The sequence below is a fragment of the Callospermophilus lateralis genome, chromosome 3 (genome assembly GCF_048772815.1).
Source record: "Callospermophilus lateralis isolate mCalLat2 chromosome 3, mCalLat2.hap1, whole genome shotgun sequence".
Classification (NCBI taxonomy): domain Eukaryota; kingdom Metazoa; phylum Chordata; class Mammalia; order Rodentia; family Sciuridae; genus Callospermophilus; species Callospermophilus lateralis.
In genome coordinates, this window is record NC_135307.1 from 138,059,198 (window position 1) to 138,068,292 (window position 9,095).

The 9,095-nt window shown below is 53.8% G+C and overlaps 1 pseudogene; it reads right to left on the minus strand.

Annotated features, from left to right (window-relative positions):
- Positions 1-4,206: 4,206 nt before the first annotated feature.
- Positions 4,207-8,842, minus strand: LOC143394825 (nuclear envelope pore membrane protein POM 121 pseudogene; annotated as a pseudogene).
- Positions 8,843-9,095: the final 253 nt, after the last annotated feature.

Consider the following 9,095-nt stretch of genomic DNA (forward strand, 5'->3'; position numbering starts at 1 on the left):
ATGAATGGAATCTGAAAGGTCAACAACAACACTGCCCAGAGCTGTAATCAGGGAGCCAGAGGCAGATCCTGGTATCAGAGCTGCTGGCACAGCTAAGCTGGGGACCTCGAGCTATGGTGTTAATCTTCCAGAATCAGAAATGCAGGGTTTAGATGCTGATGCCAGGCGCAAGGCTCCCAGGAGCCAGGCAGAGAGGAAGCCCCCTAAATGAGAATCAGAGTGCAAAGCAGGGGCACCTGGGAGCAAGGGTCAAGCAGAAGAGCTGCTTCAGTTGGCACAAAGAGTGGTTCATTGAGCTGCTGGGGAGCTGCCACCTTTGCCTCTGTTTACAGACAGCAGACTGAGGACCTGTGACCTGGAGGGCACACATGACTCAGCCCAGGGACCTCACACCCCTGGGGTCTCTGGGGCCTGAAGCAGAGGCCCATTTAGCTTTCTGCAGAGAGCAGGAGGGCAGGGTGAAGGAGGGGCGCTGTGGAGGGAGGGACTGGGCTAGGGGAAAGGCAATTAAGCCTGCCTGAGCTGGTTGCCATCAGCCAGAATGACACCTGTTTTGACTTCTTTAAAGGACCTGGAACATCTGGATGAATCAAAATCTTTCTGGTTGTAAGTGACAGAAATCAACACAGAGTGGCTTCAACCTAAATAAAAATTTCCAACTTATGCAACTGAAATGTCAGGTATAGCTGGCTCCAAGGGTCCAAATAATGCCATTCACTCTCTCTCACCCCATATTTTTTAGTCCATTGATCTTGCCCTTTTTTTAGGTGGGGGGGGGTCTCCACACGGTGGAGTAAGGAGCTTATGCCCTGTCTCTGCCAAGGGGTCAGACCCTAGTTCCTTTTTCTCCACTGGCATTACTCTCAAGCCAGTCCATGAGTCATTGACATGGTGGAGGATGTAATACCCTGGGACACCACCCTAAACCATGGACTGAGCACGGGGGAGGTGGTCTTGGGAGGGGAAGTGGAAACTGTTACCAGAACAGGAGGAGTAGACGATGAGCAGTGAAGACAGACATCCCTTTCAAAACCCCTCATGATGTGAGAAGGGTAGGAGAAGCTGTCCTAGGCTCAGGAACCTCTCTAAACCCTGTCCAACCCCTTCTCCTGCCCTGACCTTCCCCTTTTGTCTGTGCCATTGGGCTTTTCTCCTTGACCTCTTCTCCCTCTCTAACCCTGGGCCTGGTGACCCTATTTTGGATCATTTCACGTGGCCTGTAAGTCTGTTCCCTCCAGATGGAACCTCCAACATCTGCCCTCTGAATAAACTGGCACGCCTTAGCCTGGTGACCCCTGACACAGGGAAGAGGGCCAAGCACAGTACCACAGGGACAGTGTCCTAATTTGGAGAACTTACCCTTTGGAGACTTCAGTCTCACCTCTTGTGGCCCTGTCAAGATTCAGAGCATTAAACATTTTTTTTCCCCTTTAAGTTATTTTCTTCATTTGTCAGGTCCCTGTTGTGTGGCGTTCGTTGTCGGGTGGTGTTGGTTTGTTATTTTCACTCTGCTCTGTGCCCTGATACTTCCTCAAGGTGCGGCACGTTCTAAAATAATGATCTCCCCATGGCCAGGAGAGCCTGACCCCTCTGCAGTGGTTTGAGCAGCTCTGCTCTGGGGGAAGGGCCAGGGATTTTGCTTGGAGTTCAGCATTGGAGGGGCTGGCGTGAGCTCTTAGGGACAGTCAGGAATGTCCAGGAGGGACAAAGGCCTGAGCTGAAAAGCAGAGGAATGTAAGGCATAGATAGAGGTGGCTGGATTTCAGAGGCACTGGCCTGAATGGTAGCACCAGGTCCACCCAGGTGAGCTAGAGGTCAAAGGGGATCAGACCCCAAGGAAACCTGTTCCTGATGTCTAAACTTTCTATATGCCCCAGAATGGCAGTGGCTGATTTGCCATGGAGGGTCTGGGCAGTGGAGGGGTGGGACAGGATCAAGGTTCCAGATCATGAATGGCCACGAGCAAGTCTTACCTTGGCTAGTAGCCAGGGGGAAGGGGAATCTTCCTTCATTCCAAAGTGGCTCAGCTTCTGCACTGTTGCCACTGTTCTACCAGATCTTATTGAAAGAGGGTTCCTGGCCCTAAGGGGTTTTATGTCCTTGTGTCCTAATGAGGCATAGCTGAGGCTACTAGAGAAGGGCCTCTCTTCAGGGTGGACCATGTACCCTGGAGGCAAGACCTTGGGGCTCTTTGAAATCCCTGTCCATTCTTTCTCCCCTCTTCTAGTTACCACTAGGCCTCTTTCCTTTGACTGATCCTGGCCACAGCAATTCATTCTGTTCAGATTTACATTGTATCTTATGTAATCCGTTACAACCCCCAAGTTGAAGATGATACCTCTTATTATGGTTTAAAATGCTATAATGTTGGGATGAAGATGGGATGAGCTCTGGAGTGAGAAGGACATGGATACTAGCCCCAGCTCCATCCCTCACAAGCTCAGTGACCTGGTGTGAGTTACTGAGCTTCTATACCTTAGCTTCTTCCCTGGCAAATTTCTAAGACAGAGCTGTCTTTCTTTTGGGGCGAGAGTGAGGCATAAATAAAGTAAAAGTTTATTTCTTTAACAAGTACATCTTGCACGCCTAGTACGTGCCAGGTACTTTTCCAGGCACTTTGCAGCACTGCACCCGACAGTTCTAGTGGATGTAATACCTGTAATGACACCTAAAGGTCTTTGACACAGTGGCAATCCTGGAGGAAAGATAAAGGGGCACCTCATTCAGACCACATAGTGGCATGGTGTTCGGAAAGTTCTACTGCTGTGTATGCTGTTGGGAAACCTGATACATAGCTCCCAGGAGTCTGGATTGAACGAGCTTTACCAGGATGTAGGGGCAGAGTCACAGTCCTGGCCCTCACTCCAGGCCTTCAAGGTCCATTTTTTAAAAAAATAAAAATATTTTTTCTTAATGACATGAGCAGGAAGGAAAATCTCACATTCATACTAAAAAGTCCAACTAGATTCAACAGGAATTAAATTTTTATTTATAATGGAAAAACCTCAACCTCCTGTTCTGTCCAATGCACAAACATATACATATATACATACCCACGCCCAGGCGGTACCAGCCCCCCTTCCCACCAAGGTGTTCCTGAGCCGAGTGGCCTGCCCGTAAGCTGAGGTGAACCAGCTCATAAATTTAAGAGGATCCACTTTACATCAGGCATAGGTAGAAGCTTCATTTTTAAACATGTGGCCCACTCTTACCCCTCCAACCCTAACAGGAATTTGGGACTTGGGTCTCAGTTCTTTTTTCAGCCTGGCACAGAGCCAGGCTAACACAGGTGCCCCACTGATCTTGGGGTGGGAGTCCCGTCACAAGATATTCAACCTTAGTCACAAAAGGATACAGCTCCATTACATTATTTATAAGATTTATATAACACAGCCAGAAGGAGCTCCACTCCCTCAGGAAAGCTGCCTGGGGACAGCGCTTGAGCCCCTTCACCACACAGGCATCACCTAACTATGCAGCTAGTTCCTGGTCACCAGCAATCATACCTAGTCACCTCAATGAACCAAGCTTGGAGGAATTTAAAAGGCAATTTAGCTTAAATTAAAAAATGAATTTTTGTTAAAATTTTAAGTTTAAATATTTTTTTTAAATTTAGGCATAGGAATTCATGCTCCTCCCAAAGAGGAGAGGCAGACAATGGGCAGCGAGGCCAGCAGGTGGAGGTGGCTGGCGGCTGAGGGCAGTTGGAGGCATCCTGCCCTCTCCAGGAGCTTCTGTCACTCCCAGCTCTGCCAGCCTGACAGCCTTGAGCTACCAAGTTTTTCGGGGCCAAACTGGCAGAGGGCTGAAGATAAGACTTGACTCGGACTTGGCAGGGCGAAAGGGGGCAGCCCAAGCAACACCCACTTGGGTCTCCCAGGCAAAAAGACCAGAGGAAGAGAACCAAGTAAAACTGCTGCCATGCCCATCCTCTTTAGGAGAATCATGTGTTAAAATATTTTAACAAAGTAAAAATTCATTTTTGTATTTAAGCTTTTAAATTCCTCCCATCTTGGTTCATTGAAGTGGTAAGTATGAATGCCGGTGATCAGGAATTAGCTGCACAGTTGGGTGATCTCTGTGTAAAGAAAGGGCTCAAGTGCTGTCCCAGACAGCTTTCTTGAGGGACTGGAGTCCCTTTTGCCCATGTTATATAAATATAGTTCTTATTTTATAAATAATGTGAAATGGAGATGGAGACAGAAGCTATTTCTTACGGGTGTGCTGCCTTCAGGCCTGCAGTCTTGGTCGAGCACCTGGGGTCTTGGGTCCCACCATCAATGGAAAATGAAGGGGCTGCTGATCCAAAAGACCTCCCCGCTTGTGACTGAAAATTATTCATTTTATCCAATCCCACCCAAATGCAACAGAAATTCAAGTTGTGTGCATTGCACGCTCTGGCAAGGATGGCTCTTGGGGGAAAAGGTGGGAAGGGAGGCCACCTGACTAAGGGACATACTAAATGAGTCAGGGAAGTGAGCCGACACTATGTACAGATGTTCCTTTAGTTCTTCAGCTGCATCCCGCAGCCTGGCTGGGCACAAATAACCGGGAGGTCACGAGTCACTTGTAGATTCAAGCAGGAACTAACTTGGAACCTAGGAATACGCCACCCAGGGGAACTCTCCAGGAACTCCAGGAGAGCTCAACCATCACCATTCCTAATGGCTCCCTGGCGCCACCTCTCAACCACTCCCCCTGGCAAAACGCCAGGCACCATCCCGACTGGGCTGTGGCTCTCAACACCAGTGCAACTGTTCAAGTACAGGTTATCAGGCTGCGGCCCTGCCACTGCCTGCTTCCTCCCTGAGGCGCCTGCTTCCTCCAGAAGGGAAAGAGCCCCTGGGCTGCTACCACCACCCTGGTGGCTGAAGCTAGAGATCTAGGGTAGTTTTGTTTTATGGAACTTGAAGAGTCAGAGGCTCTTCCTACTAGGTGCTGAGGTCCAGATTTGGGCAAGGACAAGGGAATGGGGAGGGGGACAGGGGAATGGGGTGGGGACAGGGGAATAGGGACAGGGGAAAGGGATGGGGACAGGGGAATGGAGACTGGGACAGGGGAATGGAGAGTAGGACAGGGGAATGGAGACTGGGACAGGGGAATGGAGACTGGGACAGGGGAATGGAGGTGGGGACAGGGGAATGGAGGTGGAGAGAAGGGAATGGAAACTGGGACAGGGGAATGGAAACTGGGACAGGGGAATGGAGGTGGGGACAGGGGATTGGAGACAAGGACAGGGGATTGGAGACAGGGACAGGGGAATGAAGATGGGGACGGGGACAGAATCTATTTCTTACAGGTTGTGCTGCCTTCGGGCCTGCAGTCTTGGTCGAGCACCTGAGGTCTTGGGTCCCGCACCAATGGAAAATGAAGGGGATGCTGATCCAAAGGACCCGACTCCAACAAAGCCTTGGGTGCGTATGGAGGACACCCCAATGGAAAGGCTGTTGCCCGCTGTGCCCACTCCAGCGGTTAGGGTGCTCCGCCCAAAGGTAGGTGTGGAGATGCTTCCGAGCACAGGTTTGCTCTCAGATGTGCTGGCCACATTAAAGGCAAATGGTGTTCCCTGGCTGGGAATCCCCAGGGCATTCTGACTTAAGACCCCCACAAAGGGGGTGGTGGTGCCTGTGGAACCACTCTGTCCAGGTCCAAAATTGAATGCCCCAGAGGTGGAGTTGGTGTCTGGGGCAGCCACACTGAGCCCAACACTTGGGGCTACAGGTCCCCTCAACATGAAAGGGGACGAAGTTGAGCTGCCAAACACTGAGCTGCTGGTCCCACTGCTAGTGGTGTGGGTGGTAGCTCTGAAGCCAGAGGTGGTGGCTACACCAAAGGCTTTCTTTGTGCTGGCAGGGACGCTGAGGGCTGAGGCTGTGGTTTTCAAGCCAAAACCTGTCTGCGCTGAGCTGCCAAAGGCCGGCTGGGCCGGCTGGGCCAGCGCTGCTGCCAGCGCTGACATTGGCCTTAGCACTGGTGCTACAGATGGGGCAGGGGCCCCAGAGTTCCCAAAAGGAAAAGGGCTGCCAACGCTTGGGGTTAGGGCTGGCTTGGTGGACCTCTGCTGCTGCCCATTGGCAGCCCCAAATTTGGGCTGGGGGATGACTACTGGGTGTGCTGCGACCCTGTGCTTGGCACTTAAGCGAAAGGGAATCTTGAATGCAGGAGTGGTGGTGTTACTGAAAGTCAGGGTAGGCTGGCAGGTGGCGGCCAGGGCTGAGGTTGTGAGGGAGCCCCGGAAGCCACGGAAGCCAGCAGTGCTGCTGCTGTTGCTGCTGCTGCTGCTGCTGCTGCTGCTGCTGCTGCTGGTTGCCATCTGAACAGCACCAGGCAGAGACTGGCCAAAGGTGGTCGCTGCTGTGGATGTCTGCATGATGGGGGCCCTGCCAAACTGGAATTCAGAGCCCATGGCCCTGGCAGAGCTGGTGACAGAAGCAGGGGGCACCCCAAAGGGGAAGAGCTGAGAGGCGGAAGTCATGCTGCTAGTTGTGCTGCTCCCAGTACTGGCCACACTGTTGACCCCAAAGCCAAAGGCAGATTTGGAACTAGAGTCTTTGGACACACTGGTGGTGGTGGTGGTGGTGGAAGCCACGACAGAGGTGGCAGTGGCCAGGCCAGCAAACAGAGGGGCCGCTGGGGCTGCAGCAGCCTTCACAGCAGTTGTTGGCTTAAAGGAAAAGGGAGCAGGCAAGGGCACAGCCACAGGTGGCCCTAGGTCACCAAAGATGGGCTTAGAAGTTGAGGCCGCAGTGCTGGTCATTGTGGGGAGGTTGGATAGACTAGATGGCAAGGGGCCTTCACTCTCACTTTTAGGTGCCATTGCAAAAATAGGCTTGAAGGTGGGAGAAGCAGAAGACATGGCTAGGGCACCTGGGGAGGAAGGGTCAGAGGTCTGGCTGTCTGACATGCCACCAAACATCACTCCTTGCATGGGGGAGGGGGTAGATGTGTCAGCCTGAAGGGCTGGAGGTGACTTGGTGTCAGCGACTGGTGCTGTGGGGGAAGCAGGGACCAGTCCCAAAAAGGTGGCTGTGGGTTTTGAGTCTGAAGGGGTTTCTGGCAGGGGCCCTGATGGTAAAGAGCCAAGAGAGTCCAGAAGACTGGGTGTCTTCAGAGGTGAAGCTTCTGGGAGGGATGGTCCTGGGACACTCTGCGTCTTCTTCAGGCTAGTGCCTAGGGCTGGCCAGGAGGCTGCTGAGGAAGTGGTACTCGCAGCAGGCAGGGTGAAAGAAGGCTGAGTGTCGGGTGGCTTCTCACTGACCAACTTCGGAGGACCATCAGTCTTGTCCTCTAAGACCTTGTTCAGCCACTGGAGCGAGGCTTTCTTCTCCAGGTCAAAGTCCTCAGCCGTGATGGGATAACCGAGCTGAGGTGGTGAAGGCAAGGTCAGTTTGTTCCGCCGCCTGGGCACCAGCGGAATCTTCCGTTTCCGCTGTCTGGAGCTGCCAGGTGTAGACGGGGAAGCCCCCGAGTTCTGCTGCTTCTGAGTGGGAGTGTCTACAGCCTTCTGGCCCTGGGACTGCTTGTTGGCCACCTGAGGAGTGGAAGAAGGCTGAGGTGGCTTCTCTTCTCTTGCTTTCTTGGCTGGCCTCTCTGGGGAGGAAGCTGGGCTAGAGAAGGGAGATGAAACGGAGCCACTCCTCTTCCACAGCTGCTGGCGAGAGATGCCTCGGGTAGAACTATAGGAACTGGTGATGGCATTGCGGCCGCAGGTGCTTGTCAGGGAGCCAACCCGCGAGGTACAAGATCGCTTACTCGGATGTTCTCCTGAGCTCTGGGAAGGGAGAACTCTTTTCAGAGACCCAGGGTTAGGCACAGAAGAAGTGGAGACTCCATTGGCCACCAGGGGCACAGATGGAGACTGTCCACTCCTACTGCTATCCTGGCGTCTCTTCTTATTCTCCTGACCATCAGCAAGTAATTGGTCGTCTTCCTCCGCGACCCTTTTCTTCCCCTCTCTGAGATCATTCTCCTTGGCACAGGAGTCTGGGACATTACCAGATGGTGAGGGCAGGGTTGAGTTGATTAACTGCCCTGGTATTCGACGACGAGTTAACCTGCTGTCCGGAGGGGCAATCCTCACAGTCCCTGGGCTGCACACCATCTTTGAGTTCCGAACCGAAAGTACAGCCTTCTTCGGACAACCATTCCAGCACACCGTGGGCAGTACCCCTAGCATGGAATACTGGGCCTGCTGAATTGGATAGCGTCTTGGAGGAACTATCACAAAGGGATTGGCCAAAGTCCCACAATCCCCATGCATAGACCTCTTGGGGGGTTGGTGGAAAGGGGTCGGGAGAGAGGGGTAACCGCGCTGCGGGACCCGCTGGGTCGCAGGTGTAGGTGGCGAGGAGCGGGTGGGCAGGCGGCGGCGGACAGGCCGCTCCCTCAGGTCCCTGCCCTCCTGCGCGGTGGCAGGCTGCGGAGGGCCGGGCTTACCCAGGTAGCTGCCCATGAGGAGCAGTTCAGCGGGTTCGAGTCCTTTGACCAGAGCCCGAGGCTCTAGGAGCTTTCCGTTTGCTGCCGCGTTGGCTAGAGGGGAGAGGAGCAGTGTTCCTTGCCTCCGCTGGCTGCGAACGAATGACGACAAGAGCAAGGCGCGCGGGCCACGGAGCTCGCGGCTCGGTCGCCACCAGACCGTGGTAGCCCCAACGGCCAACCACGCTACCAACGGTCCTGCACGCGCCAGGTACAGCACGAGGCCCAGCAGCAGCGCGAAGCCCAGCAGCGCGAGGCCCAGCAGCGCCGCCCGCGCTGGCCCGCCGCAGCCCCGGGCCAAGCCCTGGGTGCGAGCTATGGGGGGCCGCTGCCGCTCGCCTTCTCCAGTCACAGCCGCCAGAGACATAAGCACCTCCGCGTCGCAGGGAAGATTTCTTCGCGGCCTTCCTACCCCAGGCCAGAAGGTGTGTGGTCCATCAGCTCAGAGTTGGAGAGGCTATCGGGGCGGTGGACTGGGCAGAATTTGGCTCGATGCTCTGGTTGCACGCTCACACAGTGTGCAGAGTCACACAAGCGTATGCGGGTATACGCATACACACAATCTGGCCATCACTTCCCCACCATGCTCCTTTGTAGACAGAGTATTGATCATGACCTCA